Source organism: Geotrypetes seraphini, chromosome 13, assembly GCF_902459505.1.
Source record: "Geotrypetes seraphini chromosome 13, aGeoSer1.1, whole genome shotgun sequence".
In the NCBI taxonomy this organism is placed as follows: Eukaryota; Metazoa; Chordata; class Amphibia; order Gymnophiona; family Dermophiidae; genus Geotrypetes; species Geotrypetes seraphini.
This window is the reverse complement of record NC_047096.1, coordinates 48,825,354-48,839,397: the sequence shown is the minus strand read 5'-3', so window position 1 is coordinate 48,839,397 and position 14,044 is coordinate 48,825,354. Positions and strand designations below refer to the sequence as shown.

Sequence of the window (14,044 nt, the reverse complement as noted above, 5' to 3'; positions counted from 1 at the left end):
CGGTCGATGGAAGAACTAAGTCCTCCGAGTTGTTCGGGGGCGTTTGACCAGGCGAAGGTGGAGGAAATGCCCCGGGGTGTTTACTCTCCAGACCTGCTGAGATCGGGAATCGGCCCAGCAAGAGGAGGGGTGAAGCCAAATCAACCATCTGTGCATTCGGAGGAGCTGGAACAGAAACTGCCTCAGGATTTCCTGACACTGACTTCATCGCCTGCTGTAGATCCAGGTACTTTTTCATCAGAGGATCTGGGTGCTGAACTGATACCATTGCAGAGGCCCAAGGTTTTCAATATGGAGACAATTTGGGAAGCAATATCTAGTTTGCAAATCTCTTTGGGAACCCAAATGCAGCAACTTACCACACGTTATACCTCTGTTGTGTCTGAAAATTTGGAAATGAAAAATAGGATATCCAGCGTTGAAAATAAAGTGGATGGACATGAAACTAGAATTAAAACAGTGGAGTCCCAGGCTTCAGTCTGGGTAAGAGATAGTGGAAACCTTAATTTTAAGGTAGAAATGTTGGAAAATATGACTAGAAGAAGTAATCTTCGGATTATTAATTTTCCAAAATCACCACTTATCTCAGCGCAGGATACATTTAAAAAGTATTTGAAAGAAGTTTTGAAAGTTCCCGAAACCTCCTATCCGCCTCTCACTAAAATATATTATTTACCAACTAGAACATCTGTTCAAAAACCAAACCAGCAGAATTTGTCTGCTGATAGTTTGGATTTGACAAATTTCCTTGAGAGGTCAGGTGAAGAGATACCGGCAACTGCTACGCTACTTGTACAATTTGCTATAGATGCTGACAGGGAATGGATGCTTAAAATGTTTTTTAAGTTTAAAGATGTACCATTTATGACTAAAATAGTGAGAATGTATCCAGACGTGTCACGAATAACCCAAAAGAGAAGAAAACAATTTCTAATTTTGAGACCAAGGGTTCTGCAATTAGGTGCGACGTTTGTACTCAGATTCCCCTGTAAATGTGTAATGACCTATCAAGGGAATAGATTTATTTTCTTTGAACCTCAGCAGTTGACAAAATTTATTTCTGCTAAAGAGCAAACTTAAAACTCCTGAGAGAAGTTCAGTTTCAACCTGCTCAAGCACAAGCTTTTTGGTTTTTGTTCTCTCCTGCTACCATCTTTAATTTATTGTATTATTTGATAAAGATTTCAGCCATTGTAAAGCTTTCTCCCCCCTTAATTGAGGTCTAAAGATACAAACCAGTAATAATTCACATTTGGGTTTAATGACTTTGCCGTATGAGAAAGAAAAATTTTGTTTTGTTTCTATTTTTGTATTTCAATTGTATATTTTTATTATTACCTATTGTCTCATTTTAATGTATGTACTGAGTTGTATTATTTTCTTGTTTTGACTAATATTATGTCAATACTATAAAATGAAAATAAAGAATTAAAAAAAAAAAAAAACCAAAAAAAAACTTATCTCATGCATGTGCTTGGGTCCCGACATGGACCATGTTTTGCGGGCTGCTTCAGGGAACCCGACAAAGGAGCTCAAAAAGAGTTGAAGCACCAAAGGTCTCTTACGCTTTAGACGGGTGCTTTTACTACAGAGTTTTTCTTCAATGACAGCTTTTCTAAAAGTCAGACAACTAAAACCAACCTATGCCAAAGGTCACATTACTACGGCTTGATGTCCTTTTGGGCATCACCCTTGCCAAAGGAAGGAAGAAAAAATAAATACTCTTGAACTTATACTTCCCAATCCACCAATAGTCTGGATGTCCCTGCCAAGCTTAGCATAGAATCACAGCTTTTCACCCTGAATATAACTCACCTTGAACTGCGACTGAAAAGGCATGAGCTAAATCTAAATGATAAGACAGCCTTAGAATCAGTTTTTCATTTTATCCCTAGCTAGGCCTATTTCTTCTTGTGTGATTAAGAAGCACCACAATTAAGAGCCTCAATTCATCATCTTTATATCAGATTGGAAAGAGATTTCCAATCCTCGGTGGACATATGAATTAAATCTGCTTCTAAATATACAGTTCTGCAATCAGTAATGTGCTATTATCTGCTAATGCTTCAAGATGTTTTTACTCAGGGGCATGGAATATTGTAAAGCACAGGTGTCGAAGTCGGTCCTCGAGGGCCGCAATCCAGTCGGGTTTTCAGAATTTCCCCAATGAATATGCATTGAAAGCAGTGCATGCACATAGATCTCATGCATATTCATTGGGGAAATCTTGAAAACCCGACTGGATTGCGGCCCTCGAGGATCGACTTTGACACCCCTGTTGTAAAGGATACGAAGTGAGTAGTCACAAGCAAAGAAACATTATCTCAGGAGACAGGGAACACTGGTTTTGCTAATTCAGTTACATTCACTCAAAACTAACATGGTAGATGATGACAGCTAAAATCAGAAACACCCAGTCCAGTCTGCCCTCTAAGGTGGTCAGGGGTAGGCAATTCCGGTTCTCGAGAGCAGGAGCCAGGTCAGGTTTTCAGGATAGTCACAATAAATATACATGAGATAGATTTACATCTTAAGGAGGCAGTGCAGGCAAATCCATCTCATAAGAACATAAGCAGTGCCTCTGCTGGGTCAGACCAGAGATCCATCATGCCCGGCAGCCCACTCATGCGGCGGCCCATCAGGTCCAGGACCTGCATATTAATCCTCTATCTATACCCTTCAATCCCCTTTTCCTTCAGGAAAACATCTAATCCTTTCTTGAAACCCAATAACGTACTCTGTCCTACCACACCCTCTGGAAGCGCATTCCAGGTGTCCACCACCCTCTGGGTGAAGAAGAACTTCCTAGCATTGGTTCTGAATCTGTCTCTTTTTAATTTATCCAAATGCCCTCTCGTTCTTGTAGTCTTCGAAGGTTTGAAGAATCTGTCCCTCTCTACTTTCTCTATGCCCTTCATGATCTTGTAAGTCTCTATCATGTCCCCTCTAAGCCTCTGCTTTTCCAGGGAAAAGAGCCCCAGTTTCTCCAATCTTTCAGTATAGGAAAGATTTTCCATACCTTTTATCAATCTCGTCACTCTTTTCTGAACCCTCTCGAGTATCGCCATGTCCTTCTTAAGGTACGGTGACCAGTATTGAACGCAGTACTCCAGATGTGGGCGCACCATCGCCCGATACAACGGCAAAATAACTTCCTTCGTTCTGGTTGTAATACCTTTCTTGATGATACCTAGCATTCTGTTCGCCTTCTTAGAGGCCGCTGCGCACTGGGTTGACGGTTTTATTATCTTGTCTACCAGTACCCCTAAGTCCTTTTCTAGGCTACTTTCACCCATTACCAGCCCTCCCATCATGTAGTTGTACCTCGGGTTTCTGTTTCCTACGTGCAAGACTTTACATTTCTCTACATTGAACTTCATCTGCCATCTCGTCGCCCACTTCCCTAGTTTGTTCAGGTCCCTTTCTAAATCTTCGCAGTCCTCTTTAGTCCTAGCCCCATTAAATAGTTTGGTGTTGTCTATGAATTTTATTACTTCGCACTTCGTCCCTGTTTCTAGATCATTTATAAATACATTATGGATATCCTGAAAACCTGACCTGGCTCCGGCTCTCGAGGACCAGAATTGCCTACCCCTGGCCTAGGTTGTAGTTATTGCTCCCTGCAGGCTACTCCCTCCCCCCCCCCCACACGCCTTCATTTTAGCAATTACTCTATAAATCAGAACTACTAAAACCTGTTCTGGGAACCTCACAGTCAGTCAAGTTTTCAGAATATCCACAATAAGCGGGCATGTGGTAAATATAGGTATACGAGTTTGTCTGTGTTTGCAAATTTACCCCATGCATATTCAGTATGGGTGTTCTTTAAACTAAATCCCTCATTTAGGGTTGTATTGTTTCTTTTATGCTGTGAACTATCTTATACAGCTACCACTCAATGCACCTAGAATCTAGAAATTGTTACCTCACCCCCACCCCTAGTGCTTTCTCAATCATGGCACAGCTATTTTCAACTGAAGTGCTTTTAAGAACCCTCTGTGTATGATCAGAAGCCAGAACAGAGAGTGTGGCCTAATGGTTAGAGCTACAGCCACAGCACCCTGAGGTTATGGGCTTAAAACTCCTTGCTGTTCCTTGTTAGGGTTACCATATTTTTCTCCGGAAAATCCCAGACACATGACCCCGCCCTGTTCCACCTCATCTCTTCTTTCGGAAGAGCAGAGCCTAGAGCATGTGCGACATCATCCACACATGTTCAGAGGTCCTCTAGATGCAGCCAGAGCTCGTTGGGGCTTTCCAAAACCCGGGCAAATGCCGGATTCTGGAAAGTCCCTAAAAAGAGGACACGTTCGGGTTTTCAACCTAAAAAAAATCAGAACATGTAATACTTTATTATCAAAAGCTGCACTGGCTTCCTGTAGAAGTGAGAATAATTTTCAAATTTGCTTGCCTCCTCTTGAGCAGGCAGTAGATTTTTGGCTAGCGCGCGCTAATCCGGTGCTTGCGCTAAAACCGCTAGCGCACCTTCGTAAAAGGAGCACTGTGAGTCTACCAGGGACAATGCTTGAGTACCTGATATGTAACCTGTCCTGATCTTCTTTGGGAGGACAGGCTAAAAAATTTGGGATCCCATCATTACTTTTGGCTTCACCTAGGGCCACAGTAGAGTAGGACATGACTCAACACAGTGCAGCTTCCCCTCTCTTGTCACTGGAAGTGTGGGAAGAATGATGGATTTTAAATGCACTAACCTGATGATCTACCTAGTCTTTTATCCCTTGCAGCAATTCTACAGAAAGCCCTGGATTTTGCAACTTCTCTTGAACATGACATCACAGCAGACCAGGGCAGTGGCTCTGCATCTCTAAGGAGCCTAGTATCCTTGTGGCTCTGGCCGCTACCCTGTCATAAGAACATAAGAATAGCCTTACTGGATCAGACCAATGGTCCATCAAGCCCAGTAACCGTTCTCATGGTGGCCAATCCAGGTCACTAGTATCTGGTCATAACCCAAGGAGCAGCAATATTCCATGTTACCGATTTTGGGCAAGCAGTGGCTTCCCGCATGTCTTTCTCAATAACAGACTATGGACTTTTAACATAACATAGTAACATAGTAGATGACAGCAGATAAAGACCCGAATGGTCCATCCAGTCTGCCCAACCCGATTCAATTTAAATTTTTAAATTTTTTCTTCTTAGCTATTTCTGGGCAAGAATCCAAAGCTCTACCCAGAACTGTGCTTGGGTTCCTACTGCCAAAATTGCCGTTAAAACCTACTCCAGCCCATCTACACCCTCCCAGCCATTGAAGCCCTCCCCAGCCCATCCTCCACCATATACAGACACAGACCGTGCAAGTCTACCCATTACTGGCCTTAGTTCAATTTTTAATATTATTTTCTGATTCTAGAACCTCTGTGTTCATCCCACGCTTCTTTGAACTCAGTCACAGTTTTACTCTCTACTTTTCCTCCAGGAACTTGTCCAAACCTTTCTTAAAACCAGCTACGCTATCCGCTCTTACCACAACCTCTGGCAATGCATATTGTTTTGCTGCCTTAAGATCACCAGGCATTCCCTGCCCCTATCACAAATCGATTATTTGGATTTCTATACTAGGGTTTTTTTTTATATATTATGAAACTTTTTGAACCAATATAAAAGAATCATTTAAAACAACCGATGCACATCAGCTTTGGATACCATCCAGGCTCCTTCTTTAGCTATGTGTTTTCATTTAGCACAGGTCAAATCTATAGGAAAAGAGCCTGAATCCAGAAGATATTTCATAATCACATTATCTATAATAGTAAGGTTTCACTGATTTCACCTAGGGACGCCACAGCCAATGAGGGATTTAGTTTAAAGAACACCCATACTGAATATGCATGGGGTAAATTTGCAAACACAGACAAACTTGTATACCTATATTTACCACATGCCTGCTTATTGTGGATATTCTGAAAACTTGACTGACTGTGAGGTTCCCAGAACAGGTTTTAGTAGTTCTGATTTATAGAGTAATTGCTAAAATGAATCCTTTAAATTATTAAAGGACTTTTAAAAAAATCTTGGGACTGAGTGCATCTATTGAGCAAGGGGAATAGAAGAGACATCAGAATCGCTTTTCAACAATTTCAAGCAAGTATATGGCACCACGGTTCAAATTATTTTCCTGTGTGATAGAAGCCTCTATCAGTAGAAAAACATCTGTAACCTAAGGCAGGCATCCAGTGCCACAACAAGGGCACCTAACAGAAATTTCTAACAAGTTATAAGAAGAGAGATCATGTTCATTTGAAACTTAGTTTATCACAATCAAAGTACTGCCTTCAATATAAACGGTTAGCAAATATTGTAAGTCAATTACACCCTTTCATGAAGCTGCACTAGCATTTTTTTTTTTTATCGCCGGCTATGGTAGTAAAAGCTCCAACGCTCATAGGAATTCTATGAATGTTGGAGCTTTTACCGTCACGGGTGGTGATAAAAAATCATTCATAAAAGGGGGGTTAAATAAAAAAGAGCCTGTACCCATTTCCAGATGTTGATCATTTTTAAATACATCATTCCTTTTTCCTCTTTATTACCCTATTATTACATCCTCCAGTACTTGATAATCTAATTTACTACAGGTAAAATATTTAAAGCTCTTGCAGAATCACAGCCAGCGACGTCTAGTGATGCCAAAGTTTGGCACCACCCCTAAATATGTCCACTTTCAGGCACTAACATCATTAAGCACCATGGACTCATATGGTAACCCTACCCTTTCCTGTCTGTAAGCCAGGCTTTGCAGCAGAAAAAAAAAGCTTTATAAAATTAATCCACACTCCTACTGTTTATTTTTAGTTGTATTTTAATTATTTATTGACACCAAGGTCCCATTACAGAATTGGTATTCAGAATGCAAGTGGCATTAAAATTGGCATGCAGCTATCTTTTGAAATCAGAAGGGTGAAGAAGGGAGGTGGCTGGCACTGGGTACAAGGAGAATAGCTAGATTTGAGCAAATTATCCCTGGAGTTACACTTGATCAGCCAAGTTAGGAAGCTAGCACTGCAAATCAGGGATAACCTTCTTTTTACTCCTGATCTCAACCAGGTCTGGGACCACCCTCTTTTTCAGCACCTAAGTTTTACTACTCAGACATAGTAAATTTTCAAAGGCATAACTTTAGCTTTCTAACTCCTAAAGTTAATAGATAATCACCTACTGCTTATATCACTTCAGGTTCTCAACCCAGTCCTCAGGACCCACCAAGTCAGTCTGGTTTTTGTGATATCCACGATGAATATATATGAGAGAAATCTGCCTGCACTGCCTCTATTGTATGCACATTTCTCTCATGCATTTTCATTGTGGATACCATGAAAACCTGACTGGCTGGGTGAGTCCCAAGGGCTGGGTTGAGAACCTGAAGTGATATAAGCAGTAGGTGATTATCTATTCTAAATAATGATTTTCAAACCTGCCCTGGGGCAACTTTAGGCAGTCAGGTTTTTCAGGTTATCCACAATGAATATGTACGAGATATATTTGCATACTAAGGAGGCAGTGTCTGCAAAGTTGTCTTATGCTGAAAACAACTAAATGTTAAGTGATAAAGCTTGGAAATAAAGAGGAAAACTTCCCTCTGCCATAACTCTTCACTGAAGAATAACAGCAACCAATAAAAATTCAGCTGTTAGGAATGCAATTATGTGATTAAGTGCCTACTTTCTGATCAATGATTTGCATTTCTTCACCCCAACTTGTGGCAATGGAGGAGTGGCCTAATGATTCATGCATTGGACTGAGAATTTGGGAAACTAGGTTCAATTTCCACTACAGCTCCTTGTGACCCTGGGCAAGTCACTTAACCCTTCATTGCCCCAGGTACAGAACTTAGTGTGGGCCCACTAGGGACAAAAAAAGCACCTGCATATAGTATATGTAAACTGCTTTGATTCTAACAACAGAAAGTGGTATATCAAGTCCAAGACTATCCTTTACACTTCAATGGGTCACATGTGTATCTCATTCAAAACAAATTTATTTGGACACTTTCCTTAAATTGTCCTATACACCATTCCATATAGGGTAAAAAAAATATGCTTTCGCTTAGAGCAATTTTCTTCCTGCTTCCTTTTCCAAAGAAATCCCTTCTTTCCTCTATATCAGGGGTGTCAAGTCCCTCCTTGAGGGCTGCAATCCAGTCTATTAGCATACAATGAATGCAGTGCATGCAAATAGATCTCATGCATATTGATTGGGGAAATCCTGAAAACCCGACTGGATTGCGGCCCTTGAGAAGGGACTTTGACACCCCTGCGCTATATCACACCAAGCTCCTTGCCGTTTTGAATTTTTTTGGGTTTTTTTTGTTTGTTTGTTTATTTGGGAGTAAAAGGACATGTTTGGATTGGCCTGGTGACTCTGGAAATATCATACACTACCATTTGATGGTACCCAGATTGAATCAGTCAGAGCTGAGGATGCTGGGCAGAAGCATTCTGAGTGTTTAATGAGCAAGAATTATAATCAAAAGAGCAGTTGTTCACCAAATTTTAAGCCCTGAATAAAGGCTCCAGAAGGATCTATGGTATATGATTTCTGACCTCAAGACTATTGCTGCATAAGAACATAAGAAATGCCACTGGGTCAGACCAGTGGTCCATCGTGCCCAGCAGTCCGCTCACACAGCGGCCTTCTAGTCAAAGACCAGCGCCCTGAGACTAGCCCTACCTGCATACATTCCAGTTCAGCAGGAAATTGTCTAAGTTTGTCTTGAATCCCTAGAGGGTGTTTTCCCCTATGACAGACTCCAGAAGAGCGTTTCAGTTTTCTACCACTCTCTAGGTGAAGAAGAACTTCCCTATATTTGTACGGAATCTATCCCCTTTCAATTTTAGAGAGTGCCCTCTCGTTCTCCCTACCTTGGAGAGGGTGAACAACCTGTCCTTATCTACTAAGTCTATTCCCTTCAGTACCTTGAATGTTTCAATCATGTCCCCTCTCAATCTCCTCTATTCGAGGGAGAAGAAACCCAGTTTCTCTAATCTTTCACTGTACAGCAACTCCTCCATCCCCTTAACCATCTTAATCGCTCTTCTCTAGACCCTTTCGAGTAATGAATAGGAACAGTGGATGGGAAGCCTGAAACAATATCAGGGGAAGAGGAACCCCTGGTATTTGTGAATAAAGACATATGACACTAGAATATCAGTACTTTTGACAGATGCAAACAAGATAGTGAATCAATCACTGTTTCAAAATCGGCCAGAGAATCAGCCAACAGCGACTGAATTGCTATCTTTAGTGAATCTGGCCCAAAGTGCTTCTCATTGAGGAGAAGACTCCTGAGGCAGGCCATACGGCCGAAACACATACATGTCGGGTCTTGAATGAATAAAAAGACTGAGCACCAAGGTCGCCTCTTTTGCTTCTCTTTGTTCTACCTTGAGGAGGTAGAATCTCCTGTTTGTGTGTATCGGCTTTTACCTCCACATGGGCTATCTCATCTGCAGTGGCTCACCTGCAGCCTTCCTTCCCTTTCAGGAAATGATGTCTTTGTGCCAAATTTGGCTGATCAGGTGGTAGATGGTAGCTGAAAGCTCAAGTATGAGAATAAGACATGCAGGCACAGGAGCAAGCACTGTGGGTGCTGAGCACCACCATCATCGAGTAAGCTCCTTCATTGTGTGCAGGAAGAGATTAAAGTTTCAAGTTCAAGATTACTGAGTTTTTCTATCCCACCAACTGGACAACCATCTAGGTGGCTTACAGTCTAAGATAGGGAGTAAAGAAGTGTATTCTCACTGTACAAGATAATGTGGCCTAGGGGGTGGAACTACAATATTAGTAGGAAAGTAAGAGGAGGGAGGGGAACATGAAAGGTTTGCATACCGAGTATCTAAATAAATTCATGAGCTCCCCTGGGAGAACGGTATAGAAGACTAACTAACTAACTAAATAAATATGCTTATCCAAGCACTTGCTACCAGCATTGCAGTCAAAGGAGCAGTTAAGGAGTGGATGTAATTTAACGTAGATTGTAAGCACTCTTAAAGATTAACATCTTAAGGCCTTGCTTAAATCGATCAAGGGAAGCTGGGTTCTAAGATGAAGAGGCAGCGAGTTCCATAGGTCTGATCCTTGTACTGAAAAAAAACCCAGTGTGTCTAGTATGTTCATGCACTATTTCTCTGCTATGGGGGATTATATGTATTATGTTTGGTACCCTTAATCATTTTGAAATGTTGGTGCCTATGTAAACAGGTCAGTAGTGTACCAGACCTTAAGGTGCACTGCAACTGTTCTCAATTCTCCTCCTTCTGCAACTAACTGCAACTGCCCCCCTTACCTGCTGGGAATCTTCACAGGGAATGACATTTCTGAGAGATTATCCTAGATCCTGGGTCAATCTTTGACATGACATTTTTGGTAATCAGCAATATCTCTGGGGCAGAAACCTATTATATCCCAGAATGCAGGGCTCAGCAGTACTTCACAGAACACCTATCAGAGGTAGCCTCATGAAAAAGACTGCTTAATGTAGTCCAACATTAACCTCAAGATGGCAAGTATGGAGATTATATATTGTAAACTCACAAGACTTTTGGGGCAAACCCCCCCTCCCCCCAAACAGAGACAACCACCATAGATAGAAATGCACACAAGAGCAGAGGACTCCTCTGATGTGTGTTTCTAGTTTGCACACCTGCAAATTTTGTTTCTGAAGGTTACATTGATAATTAAATGCAGTGGTCAGGGTCAATCATGGCATATTACATCCAAAAGACCAATGAAAAATTGCTAGAATTGTTTATTTCTCAGGGCAGCCTGCTAAGAATATGTGTAGCACAGAAGCGTTTTCCAATTCAAGATCCTGCTGAACAGAAATGCCAGTCAACCAGTCAATGCATATACTTTAGGACAGTTAAGAGGAAAGAAAAGCCAACCTACAGCAAATGCCAACACACAGAAGAGCTGAATGCATAAGACCTCACCATAGTACCAGTAAGGGCTTTGGCTCACTGGTTGAGCTGTTGCTCTGCAACCAGAGGTTGGGAGATCAAATCCCAGTGCTGCTCCTTGCGACCATGGGCAAGTCACTTAATCCTCCAGGTCCCACCGCTTTGAAGTGCCAAAGCAACAGAAAGGCACAAGTCCCCATTCCCCCCATCCAATGATGCAACCAAGTGATATATCAATGCCAGTTTACCACTTAACACAAGTTACATATAGTATTTGCAACAGACACCTGGCCAAACAAGAAAAATGGTCAATAGTGTCTTAATTTTGGCTTCAGTATCATGACAGCCAAAGGAGTCAACTTTTCAAACCAACGGAGGGTGCTAAATGCAACACAGATTGCCCTTCCCTAGACATAGTAAACAAGTTTGCTCAATATTAGGACTGCTCAAACACCTCCTGCAGCCATGAAATTGGCACCTACATCATTGGAAATTAGTGGGGTGCGAGGGAGCTGAGGGCCACTCAAAGAATTTCAGGCATGCAATGAGAACACTAGGGTAGCAAGAAGTAGGATGCCTAAAACAGATTCACTGCAACTGATGGGAGGTACCATGGCTGCTCACTTTTCTTTAAATACTGCTTTGAAGAGTACCTTACCGTATTTCTTAGAGATCAAAGAATCGGGAAGCCAGGGCTCAAATCAGGCTTCATCCACTGACGTTTCTTGCGACCTTGGCCAAATCTCTTAAGCTGTTAACACTCCAGATACCAATTTACATTGTAAGTCCTCTAGGAAAGGAACTCACCAACTGTACCTGATAGTATCACACCCTGAGCATGGAAAGGCAAGTATCAATCTAAAATCTAAATTTCAATATATGCACTGTACATTTCATTAGCGCAAGGTAATAATTAGTCACCTACAACATTTATGCACATTTGATAAAGAAAAAAACAATGCTACACTGACTAAGATCTTGAAAATAAGCAGCAATGCCCACATTTCATAAAAATAGAAAAAAAAATTAAAATTTTTAATATAGCATCAGAACAACTATATGAGCCAGATACCTTGCACTGTAAAGTTGAATACATAATGTTCATGCACATGTTTGTATGCATGCACACAAAGATATGGTTACCATATTGCTCCATAAAAAGGAGGATGGATTGAGACATCTGGGTTTTATTTCCATTGCTGTCAATGGAAGTAAAACCCAGATGTTTCAATCTATCCTCCTTTTTCTGGAGCCAAATGGTAACCCTACCAAAGAAGATATGGTAGCTGGATTTAATTTGGTCTTTTCAGATACAAATTGGAGGTGTAACTGCCAGCTTCATTTTTCCAGACATGCTGATCCTGGTTATATCCCTCTTTATGCAATGGCCTGTTGCTTCGGTTCCCCTTTTAAAAGCAAAAGTAGAACTGCAAGTGTCTGCATGCAGAAGGTAAAATCAAGCGTGGCCTAACTTGAACTGGAACCAGTCGACCCACAATATTACTGCCCTGAATCACAATAAAAGTACAAATACTAGAGCTCCAGGAGGGAAATTTTTAGATTAGTCCTGGGTTTCTGCCTACCTAATTCTGGTGCATTATGGGACTTGAAGCACCAGTTTCAATAGGTAGAATTAGATACTCCATATACCAAAACATTTCTCTCCTGAAACTAGATAACTTGGCAGCTCTGAAACACAATCAGGGTGCAGCACAGTGTTAGGAGGCATTCACTATACTCTCCATGGTACATGTGCCAAAAGGAGGTGGTGCAGACACATACCAAATGAGCTTGCCAGTTAATTAGCATGAATCCGCATTACACGAGAGGAACCGTCATCTCATGCCACCGACAACTTGCAAAATCTGTTTCAGCTAAGCAGCTGGCCAAGACAAAATAAAACCGAGGAGAAAGAAATCATAAAGAACAAGAAAGTTATTAGTTTTTCTTCCCCCCCCCAATAGTATATATACAACCTTTCATTTCTCAGTAAAGAAATATTGCCCTGATGTTAAATATGTGACAGTACAGTCAAGTAGTATTGAAAAACATTTTAACGTTCTTACTGCACTCTCTATTGTCCACTAGAAAATTTTAACTACAGGCAAGAGAATAGTCCCTCTCCCTTTTCTCCCCCCCCCTTCCCCCCTCTCCCGAGCCAGCAAAACCATTAGCCAAGACTAGGATGTGGCCTTGGGTGCATCTTCTTGTGGGTAGCAAGGAGCAGCTGCAATCGGAGCAAAATAGTAGGTTCTCACAGCCATTGAAACTCAGATCAGCCATCAGTTCACACTTCTACCTGCAGGGAGTGAGAGAGGGGTAGTTTTTAAATATTCAATTTACCTAGAATATTTGGAAACGGCCCTCACTTTATATTTAAAAATCATGATTGATGTAAATTATACATTTTTACTGAATTGTGATTATTGAATTTAATTAGCAAATCTGGGGGAGGGGGGAAGGAGATAAGCTAAGGGCCTGAAAGTTAATTGAGGAGAGGTATGGAGCTAATGGTTTTTTAGGGTGCCCTGTGCTGGATTTTCCTCCCTCCCTGCAATAAAAAGAATCATTTTAAACTTATTTTTAAGTTCTCTACAGAATAATCAGGTTGTTGAAACAGCACAAACAGAACAGATTTTAAGTGACCCAAAGCAATAAACATACAGACGCAGCACATTGTTACAAAATATTTTCTCTCTTTGCAGGATCACTTAAAAAATCCAGGTTGCTGTCTTTCTTCCTTGTAAATTAACAGTACTTCTGAATCATCAGACCTTTTACATCCCACACAGAATTTGCTGGAATGAGTGTGTGAAAGGAGAAAGAAAGCAGGGTTGCGTTCTGCCTACTTTCTCCAATGCCACCACGATTTGCTGTTAAGCCCCAATAATGGCAGACAACATGTCATTTGCCCAGAAAAGCTCGAGATATATTAGCATGTCCGATTTCAGTTCGATACTTTTTTTTGCATTAGCCTCTTCAGAATGATAAGCTTGGTCTCTGAAGATCCTCCGACTTTAAGGGTTTAACAAATACTGCTGGCTGAGCTTGCAACATTCATGTTTCCTCTAGCTTGCAAAAGCATTTGTACAATATTCTTTGGTATAAGGAAGTAAAAGCTC

At 41.2% G+C, this 14,044-nt stretch overlaps 1 protein-coding gene across 7 annotated transcripts in view; it reads right to left on the bottom strand.

The window, feature by feature from the left end:
- Nucleotides 1–14,044, bottom strand: part of ARHGAP32 (Rho GTPase activating protein 32) — a 786,874-nt gene that overhangs the window by 453,859 nt on the left and 318,971 nt on the right. The gene's annotated exons all lie outside the window — the stretch shown is intronic.